The sequence below is a fragment of the Sapajus apella genome, unplaced genomic scaffold (assembly GCF_009761245.1).
Source record: "Sapajus apella isolate SASKATOON/1434 unplaced genomic scaffold, GSC_monkey_1.0 scaffold67, whole genome shotgun sequence".
Taxonomy (NCBI): Eukaryota; Metazoa; Chordata; class Mammalia; order Primates; family Cebidae; genus Sapajus; species Sapajus apella.
Genome location: NW_022437007.1, coordinates 48,223 through 61,417, shown reverse-complemented (window position 1 = coordinate 61,417; position 13,195 = coordinate 48,223). Strand labels below are relative to the sequence as shown.

General features: G+C 40.6%; 1 long non-coding RNA gene across 1 annotated transcript in view; it reads left to right on the top strand.

Annotated features, from left to right (window-relative positions):
• Positions 1-6,318, top strand: part of LOC116530449 — a 51,948-nt gene extending 45,630 nt beyond the window's left edge. The window contains exon 3 of the long non-coding RNA XR_004260007.1: positions 5,985-6,318. This is a non-coding gene — a long non-coding RNA (uncharacterized LOC116530449). The remainder of the gene's footprint in view (positions 1-5,984) is intronic.
• Positions 6,319-13,195: the final 6,877 nt, after the last annotated feature.

Here is a 13,195-nt window from a genome sequence, read left to right as displayed (position 1 = left end):
AGGCAGGGCATGGTGGCTCACGCCTGTAATCCCAGCACTTTGGGAGGCTGAGGTGGGCGGATCATGAGCCAAGAGATCGAGACCATCCTGGTCAACATGGTGAAACCCTGTCTCAACTAAAACTGCAAAAAAATTTGCTGGTCGTGGTAGCATGTACCTGTAGTCTCAGCTACAGGGGAGGCTGAGGCGGGAGAATCACTTGAACCTGGGACACAGAGATTGCAGTGAGCCAAGATTGCGTCACTGCCGTCTAGCCAGGTGACAGAGTGACTCCATCTCAAAAAAAAAAAAAAAAAACTAACCATAAAAACTAAAAAGAATATACGTTATAGAGATACAAAACAGAGGAAGAGAAACAAAGTATAAAAATATTTTTTAAAATCTGGAAATATGTACGATGAACTATTGCCTTTTTTTTTTTTTTTTTTTTTTTAGATGAAGTCTCACTCTATTGCCCAGGCTGGTGGTGTGGTCTCAGCTCACTACAATCTCTGCTTCCCGAGTTCAAGTAATTCTCCTGTCTCAGCCTCCCGAGAAGTGCCTGCCACCACACCCGGCTAATTCTTTATATTTTTAGTAGAGACGGAGGTTTCACCATGTTGGCCAGACTGGCCTCGAACTTCTGACCTCGTGATCCACTCACCTCGGCCTTCCAAAGCTCTGAGATTACAGTCACGAGCCACCGCACCCAGACATGAACTATTTATTACCTCTTAACATAAACTCTAGTGAGAAGTAGAAAAGAATAACTTTCACTGCTTACTTTACATACTTTGCAATGAGAAAATAAAATTGTACTCTCACTCAATTGTACTCTCAAAACTAATAAATCTCTGTTTTTATACTGCAATTTTTAAATTCTGCTACATAATTGTCCAAAATTTAATTTTAATGAAGGGCAACATAGTATCATGACTTTGAATCAGAAAGTTCTGCATTCAAATCTCAAATTTGCTTCTGATTCCTTGGATAAATTAGCTTAATCTCACTGACCCTCAGTTTTTTCCACCTATAACAAGGGGTTAATAAGATCCACTTTGTAGGGTCCGGGCACAGTGGCTCACACCTGTAATCCCAGCACTTTGGGAAGCTGAGGTGGGTGGGTCACCTGAGGTCAGGAGTTTGAGACCAGCCTGACCAACATGGTGAAACCCCATCTCTACGAAAAATACAAAAATCAGCCAGGTGTGGTGGTGGGTGCCTGTAATCCCAACTATTCTGGAGGCTGAGACAGGAGAATTGCTTGAACCTGGAAGATCGAGGTTGCAATGAGTCGAGATCATGCCACTGCATTCCAGCCTGGGTGACAGAGTGAGACTCCATCTCAAAAAAACAAAAAAAGAAGGAGCCTAATTTTTAGAGTAAGATAATTGAATATAAATGAATATAAGATAATTGAATATAACCCTACTTCACAGGGTTGTTGGTAAGAGCGAATGCTTAATAAATGAATTGATTGTATTTTTTAGTCTTCATTATATTCCTAAGGCCTGACATGTTACAAGCAATCAAGTATTACTTATAATCAGTTAGTAATGCATTTAATAACTGTTTACTAACTGCTTACAATATGCCAGAGTTACATGGCATAAAGGTGACTAAAACACAGCCTCTACCTTCCAAGAAAGCACAGTCTAGTGAGAGCAAAACATCTCAATTCCCTCCATTTGGCTTCTCATCATAGGTTACCAGACACTGCAGAGAAGCCCCACCTTCACTCCTTGGTGACATCCTCAAAAGACTCTGAGAGGGTGGCAATGTTATCGTAAATTTATACAAGTATCCAGCTTATGGGCTAATTCTCAATGGGCCTAGAACTACTTTGACGCCTGAATTTGCTTACCCAAAATATAAGCAAACTTGAATGATTTCCTCTGAAAAATCCTCAACTAGCCCATTAGTAGATGCAGTATTTCTATTATTGGGCTGTGTTCAAGCCACCATGTGTAAAATAAATTCTGCAGCATCATTCCTCATTCTGTTCTTTTTCTTCAGTTTGCAAACTTAATTTATTCACAATTGCTGAAAGTGTTAATGTGGTGATGATTTTAAATCTGAATTCCTTTAATAATGAGAAATATGTAGATATACATCTCTTGGTTCCCCCTCTACCTCCCCTATCAGTCCTTGTGTGTCTCCTTTGTAGGTTCCGCCTAATCCTGGAGTGCCTGGGATTCAGCCCTTTGACCTCTTCTCTATCGCACACGCTCCCTTGGTGATCGCTTTTACTTTGTTTGGCTTTGAACAACATCTGTAAGCTGATGAGTCACAAATTTATATCTCTAACCTAGACCTCTTCTCTGCTCAGCAACCCTACCTCAAAGTCAAAACCCAAACTTAATGCCTGATCGTGCTTCCAAAACCTCACGCCTTCCCTTCGAAGTTGTTGGAACTCCAGCTTTCCAATAACTCAAGACAAATCTCTTTCTGTCATAATCCACGTCCAAACTGTCAGCAAATCTTATTGGCTGTATCTTCAAAATACACCCAGAATTTGATCGCATCCCTTAAACTTCTACTGCCACCACCTTGATCCAAGCCGCCATCATCTCTCACCCAGAGTACTGCAGTAATTGATCATACCATTCATTGGCTCAAAACCTTGTAATGACTTTCTATTTCATATAGAGCAACAGCCAAAACTCCTACAATGGCTAACAGAGCCAAACATCTTTCCCCCAGCCTCTTGATCTTCTTTCTTGTGTCCCTCTCTAAGACCTCTGACCACACCATTCTTCCAGCTGTTTCTGGAATACACAGACGGGTTACTGCCCTAGGTCATTCTACTGGCCGTTTTCACTGCGCGGACAACTCTTTTTCATCTCCCTCAAGTACTTACTCAATGTCGCCTTCTTAATAAGGTTTAGACTTACCACATCATTTAAATTTCAATCTTCTTTTTAACTTAGTATTTCTGATCCTCCTTACCAAGAAACTTTTTTATATAGTACATGCTAATATGCCATAAATGTTCTTATTTATTATATTTTGTTATTTACTATCTATCTCTGTCTTCAAGAAGGTAAACTTGGGGGGTCTGGGAAGATGTCAACATTGTACCCAATAGGTAATTTCAACCCTAACTACTCTCCCACCTGTTATTGTCTCTAATGTCTATGACTCCACTCTGAATATTCATTTGTACCCATTGTTTAGCTCTCACCTGTAATTGAGAACACCCAGCATTCATTTGTCTTTCTATTTCTGAGTTAGTTCACTTAGGATAATGGCCTCCAGTTCCATCCGTATTGCTGCAAAAGACATGATTTCATTCCTTTGTATGGGCCAAGTGGTCCATGGTGTATACATACCACATTTTCTTTATCCAGTCATCCAATGATGGATGCTTAGGTTTAATCCCATATCTTTGCTATTGTTATCAGTGCAATAAACATGAGGAGAGGTATCTTTTTGATAGAATTATTTTTAAGGGAGATTTATTATGAGAAATTGACTTAGGGGATTATGGAGATTGAGAAATACCATGATCTACTTTCTGCAAGCTGGAGATCCAGGAAAGCTGATGGTATAATACCATTAAGTCTGAAGACCCGAGAACCAGGAGAGTCAGTGACGTAAGCCCCAGCCTGAGGGCATGATATTGTTTAGATGCTGTTCCCTCTAAGCCTCATGTTGAATTGTAATCCTAATGTTGGAGGTGGGGCCTGGTGGGGGAGTGATTGGATCATGGGGTTGAATTTCTCATAAATGCTTTAGCACCCATCCTCTTGCGCCATCCTAGTAATAGTGAGTGGCTTCTCATGAGGGCTGGCTGTTTAAAAGTGTGTGGCATCTTCCCCCTTGCTCTCTTGCTCCTGCTTTCACTGTGTGAAGTGTCTGCTCCCACTTTGCCTTCTGCCGTGAGTAAAAACTCCCAGAGGCCTCCCCAGAAGCTGAGCAGGTGCTGGTGCCATGCTTGGCCAGCCTGCAGAACCCTGAGCTAATTAAACCTTTTTTCTTTATAAATGACTGAGTCTCTGGGCATGGTGGCTCACGTCTGTAACCCCAGCACTTTAGGAAGTCAAAGAGGGTGGATCTCTTAAGCTCAGGAGTTCGAGACCAGCCTGGGCAACATGACAAAATCCCATCTCTACAAAAATACAAAAATTAGTTGGGTATGGTGGCACATGCCTGTAATCCCAGCTACTCAGGAGGCTGAGGTGGGAGGATCACTTGAGTCCAGGAGTTCAAAGCTGCAGTGAGCCAAGATCGCACCGCTGTACTCCAGCCCGGGCAACAGAGCAAGCCCCTGTCTCAAAAATAAATAAATAATATAAATAAGTTAATTAATTAATTAAATAAATAAATATAAACATAAATTAGCCAGTCTCAGGGATGTTTGAATACCAATGGCAAGAACAGCCTAACACAGGGCAGAGGAATATGAGAGGAGATCTCCACCTCAAGCAGTGAGGCAGGAAAAAAGGGAGGAATTCCTCCTTCTTAGCCTTTTGTTCTATTCAGGCCCTCAACATGTTGAATGATACCCACCCACATGGGGGAGGCTATCTGCTTACTGAGTCCTTCAATTCAAATGCTAATCTCACCCAGAAACACTCTGGCAATATACCCAGAAATAATGTTTGATCTGGGCACCCATGGCCCACTCAAGCTGACAAAAAATTAACCATCACAAGGAGGCAGTAATCTTTGTCTGTTTTATTCACTGAAGTATCCCAAGCATCTAATACACAGTCTGAAGCATGGGGTGTACTCAGTGAGAATTGATGAATGAATGAGCGAATGAATGGTTGAAGATAAATTGTGTTAATTGACATCGGGACTAATAATATAAATGGACAGTATGTGCAATCAAAGTAGACAGAAGTAAAATTTCAAAGCCATAAGGTGCTTTAGGGCTTACCCAACACAATCCCTTTAAAACATTGAGAAAACCGAACCAGAGAAATAAAATGATTTATGAGGCATCATTCTGCAAACTGGTGGCTAAGAATAAATATCTGAGCCTTTTAGTTGAGTAGTTTTCCTCAGCTCTTTACTAGTTCTCTTGACTAGGGAATGCTTTAGCCTCTATTTCATGAAGTTCCAGAGAACAGTCACAATTACATTTAAAGGATGTTTAATTGCTTTTAGGTTTGTTTGTTTTTTTTTTGTTTTTTTTTTGTTTTTGACAAAGTCTCTCTCTGTCACCGAGGCTGGAGTGCAGTGGCGCGATCTCGGCTCACTGCAACCTCTGCCTCCCTGTTTCAAGCAATTCTCCTGCCTCAGTCTCCTAAGTAGCTGGGATTACAGACGCACCAACAAGCCTGGATGATTTTTGTATTTTTAGTAGAAACTGGATTTTGTTATGTTGGCCAGGCTGGTTTTAAACTCCTGGGCTCAAGTAATCTGCCTGCCTCAGCCTCACAAAGTGCTGGGATGACAGGCGTGAGCCACCACGCCCAGCTTGTTTAACTTATTTATTTCAGAAAATATTAACTAGTGCCTAAGAAATGGCATCTCCAGAGCTCACACACTAGGTCCAGGGACCCCAGAACAGATGGGGATGGGTTACCAGAACAAGTGACAGTACCCCTCAGGCTTCCAGTCTGTGGAGAGTGGGCTCCCCAAATCTATCACCAGTTGTCTTAAGCACCCAGCCCTCTACAGCTTTCTCTGTCTTTCTGTGTGACATGTTTCTCCCGTGCCATTAATTTTGACATCAATCTTAGCGTTCTTACTATTTATAATCTTAGTGCCTCTTAATTCAGAGGCAGTTCACATCTTACAAGAGATGTCATTAGCCTTTGTGATATTGAACCAAAATGTTACCTAGGAAGAAACGAGTGTTCACTAGTCTCTTCTCAGTGGGCAGATGTCCTCTTGTCCTTGCTCTGTCCCCTTTCCCTAGGTCTAATCCCTTTCCTAGCCAATAGGAAAAGCTAATTTAGTGAGCAGCCAAGTCTCCTTATAATCAAAGTTAATTTCTACTTTTTCCAAATGGTGAATTTACATTCTTTTTTCTAAATTTGTTTTTATTGTAGAGGAAGAACATGAAATAAAGGAAAAGAAAAGGAAGAAGTCTGAAAAGAAGAAAAATTGCTCAGAAGAAGAGCATAGAATTGAAGCTGTTTAGCTATGATCTCATAGCCACAGATATTTCTTGCTAAGAAGACAGAGGAATCATGGGAACTACTTATCCACAGTAAACAAGAGGAGGGGATAATCAAAAAAATCACTTACTGATTAAACATGATGATAATAATCATTAATAAAATCAATACTCAGGAAATGGCTTCACCACATTTCTGTGACTCAGCATTATCCAAAATATCTGTAATGAGCTACACAGTATTCTAGCTGCAATGGATTATACAATAATAATAATAATAATAATAATAAATGGCCAAAGTAGTTATAATAGTGAAATAGAACACAGAGAAAGAAGAAAAGTACATGTGTTACAATTTGGTAAGATAAAACAAAAAACCAATAAATTTTAATCACTTTTTTTTGGTCTTGCAGCACACATGATAATTTATGTCTTAATTCTCCTAACAAACGATAATGAAAAGCTGTAATTAACTGTGTTATTGTTTCTGTATCTGAAATAAATGGAGGGAAAAACCCTATATATTTGTACAGATTTATAGCAGAAATTTTGAAATGTTTATATCAAATGGAAATATTAGCATTGCCTCAGTAAGCTTTAAAACACAAATGTCTGCATTCTCTGAAGCGACATAGTTTACAAAGACATGAGTTTTTGTAACTCTCTGGTCCCAATACTATGTAAATCCTTGATGTGTAAGCATCCAGGAAAAATTGTCATTCTGTGCCCTTTATTCATCCTAAAAGTTGAAAGTTTTCTATTTTATATATATATATAATATATATATATACACACACATACATGTATATATATACATATATATATATATACACATATATATGTGTATATATGTATTTTTTTTTAATTTGAGAGAGAGAGAGTCTTACTTTGTCACCGAGGCTGGAGTGCAGTGGTGTGATTATAGCTCATTGCAACCTTGAATACCTAGGCTCAGGTGATTCTCCTGCTTCAGCCTCCCCAGTAGCTGTGACTACAAGCATGTGTCATCACACCCAGGTAATTTTTAAAATTTTTTTGTAGAACCAGGATCTCTATATGTTGCCTAGGCTGGTCTCCAATTCCTGGACTCAAGGGATCCTCTGCCTCAGCCTCCCAAAGCACTGGCATTATAAGCATGAGCCACCATGCCTGGCCTGTTATTTGTAAATCTTATAGATAGTAAACCATCACACTTAATGCTGGCAGCATTATAGTGACAGGAAGGAATCCACAGTACAGCCGGAGATACTAACTGCATCTCATAAGAACCATAGCTTAGGTCTCCACTGCCACTGAGTTTCGGTCATGTTAGGGACTCACTTCACTGCCCTTACCCTTACCCTATAATGCTCACTCTCAAGAAGGATTCAATAAAGATGTTTTTCGGCTGGCCGCCATGGCTCATGCCTGTAATCTCAGCACTTTGAGAGACTGAGGCGGATGGATGACTAGGTCAGAAGTTCAAGACCAGCCTGACCAGGATGGTGAAACCCCATCTCTACTAAAAATACAAAAAATTAGCCTAGTGCGGTGGCAGGCACCTGTAATCCCAGCTACTTGGGAGGCTGAGGCAGGAGAATCCCTTGAACCCAGGGGGCAGAGATTGCAGTGAGCTGAGATCACAGTATTGCACTCCAGCCTGGGTGACCAAGTGAGACTCTATCTCAAGAAAAAAAAAAAAAAAAGATGTTTTTCTACCATACAGAGATAGGCATACTAGTGTAAACAGAATGTTTACAAAGTTAATCAAGTAGTCACCCAGGATCAGAGTACTAAAAATTTTAAAGGCTTACTTAGTTAGAGAGAACAGAGAATGGACTTTGCGTCTGCTCCAACCTTTCCTTATTATATGACCTTGGGCAAATTACTTAATTTCCCTGACCCTTGGTGTTCTCCCTGAACAAAATGGAATTTTAGAAAATCTTTGCTGGGTTGATGAATGGATGAGAGATAGCATAAGTAAAATGTGTAACTCCATGCCTAGGATCATTGCTGAATAAGGCTAGCTATTATTATTGCAAAGCATTTTGGGAGCCTTGCACTTTTAAGTTTACTGATATGGTTTTTCAGAAAAGCAGAAAATTCTACAACATGGTTCCAAATACTTGGATAAGGCTCCATTCACTCTCTTAGCCCATCTTACCTGTATTACTCCATTGATTGGAAATGGGAAGCACTTCATAATTAGAAATATTGTCAGGTGAGCCAGGTGCTGTGGGCGTGCTTATAGTCCAAGCTACTCACAAGGCTGAGGCGGGAGGATCGCTTGAGCCTGGGAGTTTGAGGCTGCAGTGAGCTCCAGCCTGGGTGACAGAGCAAGACCCCTATCTCAAAAAATTAAAAATTTAAAGACCTTGTGAAACTAGATAGTAAAGAGGACATGTAAAATAAAATCTCCCTGACATGTTTATGAAATAACTGCCAAAGACCAGGATTGGTGGCTCACGCCTATAATCCCAGCGGTTTGGGAAGCCATGGTGGGTGGATCACCTGAGCTCAAGAGTTAGAGACCAGCCTGGCCAACACGACGAAACCCCGTCTCTATTAAAAACATAAAATTTAGCCGGGTCTGGTCCCGCACACCTGTAATCCCAGCTACTCAGGAGGCTGAGGCAGGAGAATTGCTTGAACCCAGGGGGCAGAGGTTGCAGTGAGCTGAGATCGTGCCACTGCACTCCAGTAAGGTCAACAAGAGCGAAACTCCATCTCAAAAACAAGCAAAAAAAACAAAATAAAAGAAGAAGAAAAGAAATAACTGCCAAAACCCCAGGCTATTATTTTGTTACCCAAGGCATAACTAATCTACCAAGGCAAGCCCACATCCTTCAGAAGGCTGGGTGTAGTGGCTCACATCAGCACTTTGGGAGGTCAAGACAGGTGGATCACTTGAGGCCAGGAGTTCAAGACTAGCCTGGCCAACATGGCGAAACCCTGTCTCTAAAAACACAAAAATTAGCTGGGTGTGGTTGTCCATGGCTATAGTTCTAGCTACTCTGGAGACTGAGGTATAAGAATTGCTTGAACCTAGGAGGCAGAGGTTGCAGTGAGCAGAGATTGTGCCACTGCACTTGAACCTGGGCAACAGAGGAGGCTGTCTCAAAAAAATTGTGCTTCAAAATAACTGTATTTCTCATCATTACTGTATAACAGTGATATTACACTGAACATAAGATTTCTGCCATTCATATTTGCCTATAAGGATAGACAAACTATTTCAGATAAATAACTGAGATATTTATTCAGTGATATTCTCATCAAACATAAAATATTTTTTTCAACATAGTAACAAATTTACCATCTTTTACTTAAAGTGTTCTATCATTTTTGATTTGTAGCCAGAGCAATAGTAAATTGGGTGAGAAAGTTCTGAGTTTTCCAGAAACTTGAAGGTGTAGGAACTTTCTTAAGAAATTCTGTTCTCATAGCAACCCATCCTGATTTCTCGATGAAGGAGTTTGAATAAGTATACGAAGTCGGAGTGTTTATTACAAATCTTAGACCTTTTGAAATTTACCCATCACAAATGCCTTCTGTTTTTATGTGTGCAGTTAATATAGGTTTAAATAAATACTTGCCTTCTGAATTTTACTATAAATATATAAATATAGACACCTTATTTTTTTTTTCAATAGAAGGATGTAAGAAATAAACATTTTCTTTGAATGCTAATCACACTTAACAAAAAAGTTCTCTGGATCTAATAGCAACTTTCCAGCAGCCACATACTAAACAAAGAAACCCAGAATCTCTCCATAGCTTCCTCAGGCATCTCCCAGAGAATCAGCTGTTTTTATTCAAAAGGGGTTTCCATTTTGTGAAGTATTTAAAGGGCAGTAAAGGAGAGTTAATAATTGGAGAAATATGATGCATAAAATGGCATGTCAGACTTCTACTCTTGACACAGTCAGAACCCAACCCTGGAGCTAATGTGTCACTCTGCTGTTCACTCAGAGAATAAGAGTCAAGCAAACAGAAAAGTTTGCTCAGATAAGAGAAAGAGTCTGTCAAGGGAAACAAGAAGATAGGGGAGAAAGAGAGACTGAAAGAAAGGTATAGTGTTTCCAACAAGTAAACATTTTATTTTTCCTTACAATAGCCAGGAAAACAGTCTATTCTTTGTTATTTTCCATCTGTCAGCATTTTAGCTGATAAAAGACTGAAGTACTTTATTTCTCTTTGCTCTGATTTGGTAAGAAAGGACGGGACTTCAGAAGCACTTATTTTTGAGAAAACCTTTATATTTTGGGCACTCATAAAAGTGATGAAATACACAGATGGATTCAAAATGTTACCTCTGCATTTATTAATCCAAATAAAATGATCATTATCTAATGAATGGAAAAAATATATACATTTTTCTAAAAGTAAAACCAGCAATCCGTTATTTGTGCTCCCTGGAAATAGAAAAATAATAAATAAGGTTCACAAATAATACAAGAGCTGACTTCATTCTGTGGTTTCAGACTTCACTCAAGCTTATTATTTGAAGAGTTAACCAGAATCTAAACCAACAAGCTTAAGTTTTAACTTTTTCTTCTTTCATCTCTAAGTCCCCGTGGAAAACATATTAAAGTACAAGGGAAAGACCATAAGTCTTGCAGGAAGTAAAAACATGGAGAGAAAAATGTGGAGAGACAAGTGAACTGTGTTTTTCCCCAATCTCAGAATTAATCCCATCTTATATAACCCAGAAGTGACTCTGAAAGCCCAATCTGTGTGTGCAGCCTGGACCCTACATGCTTTGCTATTGAGCTTGAGTCATTAATCTTCTGACCACTGATTTTTCTCTCAGAAATTACATGAGCCCCCCCCCATCAATAAATATCTTTAGTGCTCTAGCCATTAGTTTCCCATCCACTGAACAAAGATTACAACTATTCATGAGGTTAGTTTTGTTTAAAAATACAGTTAACATTAACTAAGTGTGGTACATTAGGGAATTAGAAGGAGAACAGAGGAGGCAGCAGTGTGTGCTTTCAACCCAACTTCAGAGGCTAGTACACAGTGAAATTGCAGAGGTCACAAACTGAAAATATTAAATAGGAATTAAAGGGGTATCGCAGCCCATCATTTCCAGAGACACATCTCTCAGGTTCCAAAGGGATCAGTTGACATCAATTGCAAGATGGTTTTCTAGATCCCACAGCCTTTCTCAACAACAGTTTGCAAGAGAATTCGCCATACAGAAAATTATTTCAGTGGCTATTTTTTCATTTCTCCCAAGGGTTGTACATAGCCAGTCTACTCTAACTGCACAGGAGGGACATTAACTCATGACATTAATGCCTTAGGGTAGATGTTGACAAACTAAGAACAGCTGCCCACCCATTTCTGTAAATATGGGATTTTTAAATTTTAATTTTTATTTATCTATTTATTTATTTTGAGCGGAGTCTTGCTCTGTCGCGCAGGCTGCAGTGCAGTGGCACAATCTCAGTTCGCTGCAACCTCTGCCTCATGGGTTCAAGCGATCCTCCCACCTCAGCCTCTCAAGTAGCTGGGATTACAAGCATTTGCCACAATGCCCAGCTAATTTTTGTATTTTTAGTAGATATTGAGTTTTACCATGTTTGCCAGGCTGGTCTCGAACTCCTGACTTCAAGTAATCCACCACCTTGGCCTCCCAAAGTGCTGGGATTAAAGGCGTGAGCCACCATGCCCGGCCCAGTTTTTGTAAATATGGTATTGTGGTAATATAACCGGGTTTTGGGGGTGCTGGGGAGGCACAGCTCCCCCGAGAGAATGTTGTAGGTTCTTGGTGTCCGCACTCTCAAGAATGAGAGAGGGGACCACGGCAGGTGCGCTGTACGCTCGTAAAAGTAAATACTGGACCTCAAACAGAGTTTTTGCAGGAAGTTATTTTACTCAGGTAGAGAAAAGAGAAAAAAAGAAGAGAGAAAACTTCCACGAGGAGTATGGAAGGGGGCTCCAGAGGGGAAATCCAAGAGAGAGAAAGACATCTTCCAAGAAAGGAGCGTTCGTCAAAGGGGACCCAAACATGGAGTCCAATGGGGTGTGGAAGAAGGGGACTTTTAACCTGGGAGGAATCCCCACCTTCTCCAAGACCCCTGGCCAATGAAAGGAATTCCCTAGAACTTCCGCTGGCGTGATTGACTTTTGATTCTTCCCTTGCCCTCGAAAATTAAAAGAGAGACCGTTAAATCTACCGGATGGAGAGAGAAGGGAGTGGGGCATGGCGCTGGGAAGTTCTTGCCCTTAAAACTATGCCCTCTTGTGGACCCGGAAACTGAATACATTCCCTCAGTAACACAGTGGTGCTTATTCATTTTTTTATTGACTATGGCTGCTTTGAAGCTATAATGGCAGAACTGAGTACGTAGATATAGATACGTCATTACTTACAACTGCATATCAACTTTGGAAGAGTAAACAAGAAATTGGTAGCATTATTTGTTCCTAATGAGGAGAACTAAGAGTTTGGGAACAAGTATGGAAAGGAGATTTTTCCACATACAGCCTTTAGGCATAAGCCACCATGCCTAACTCCAGGTCTCTTCATAGAGGAAAATATTAATACTTTGTCTCAGTTGAATGTAGGTTGAATGGAACCAAATTGATTCCTTTAAAAAATTATAGCTGGGAGCAATGGCTCATGCCTGTAGGCCAGGCACTTTGGGAAGCTAAGATGAGTGGATCACTTCAGTCCAGGAGACCAGCTTGGGCATCCTGGAGAAACCCTGTCTCTATGAAAAACAAAAGAATTAGTTGGTTGTGGTGATGCGCCCCTGTGGTCCCGGCTGCTAGTGGGTAGGTGGGGGGTCGTGCTGAGGTGGGAAGATCTCTTAGGCCCAGAAGGTGGAGACTGCAGCGAGCCGTGATCTTGCTCCACTGCACTCCAGCCTGGGTAACAGAGGAAGATCCTTCTAAAATCAAAACAAAATAAAATAAAAATTATAAACAAGGAAAAGTCTTAGTTCATAGGTTAAATGATTAGACTTTCTTCTCTGGAGTAATAGAAATCGGTCTTTTTTCTTTTTTTTTTTTGAGACGGAGTTTCGCTCTTGTTACCCAGGCTGGAGTGCAATGGCGCGATCTCGGCTCACCGCAACCTCCGCCTCCTGGGTTCAGGCAATTCTCCTGCCTCAGCCTCCTGAGTAGCTGGGATTCCAGGCACGCGCCACC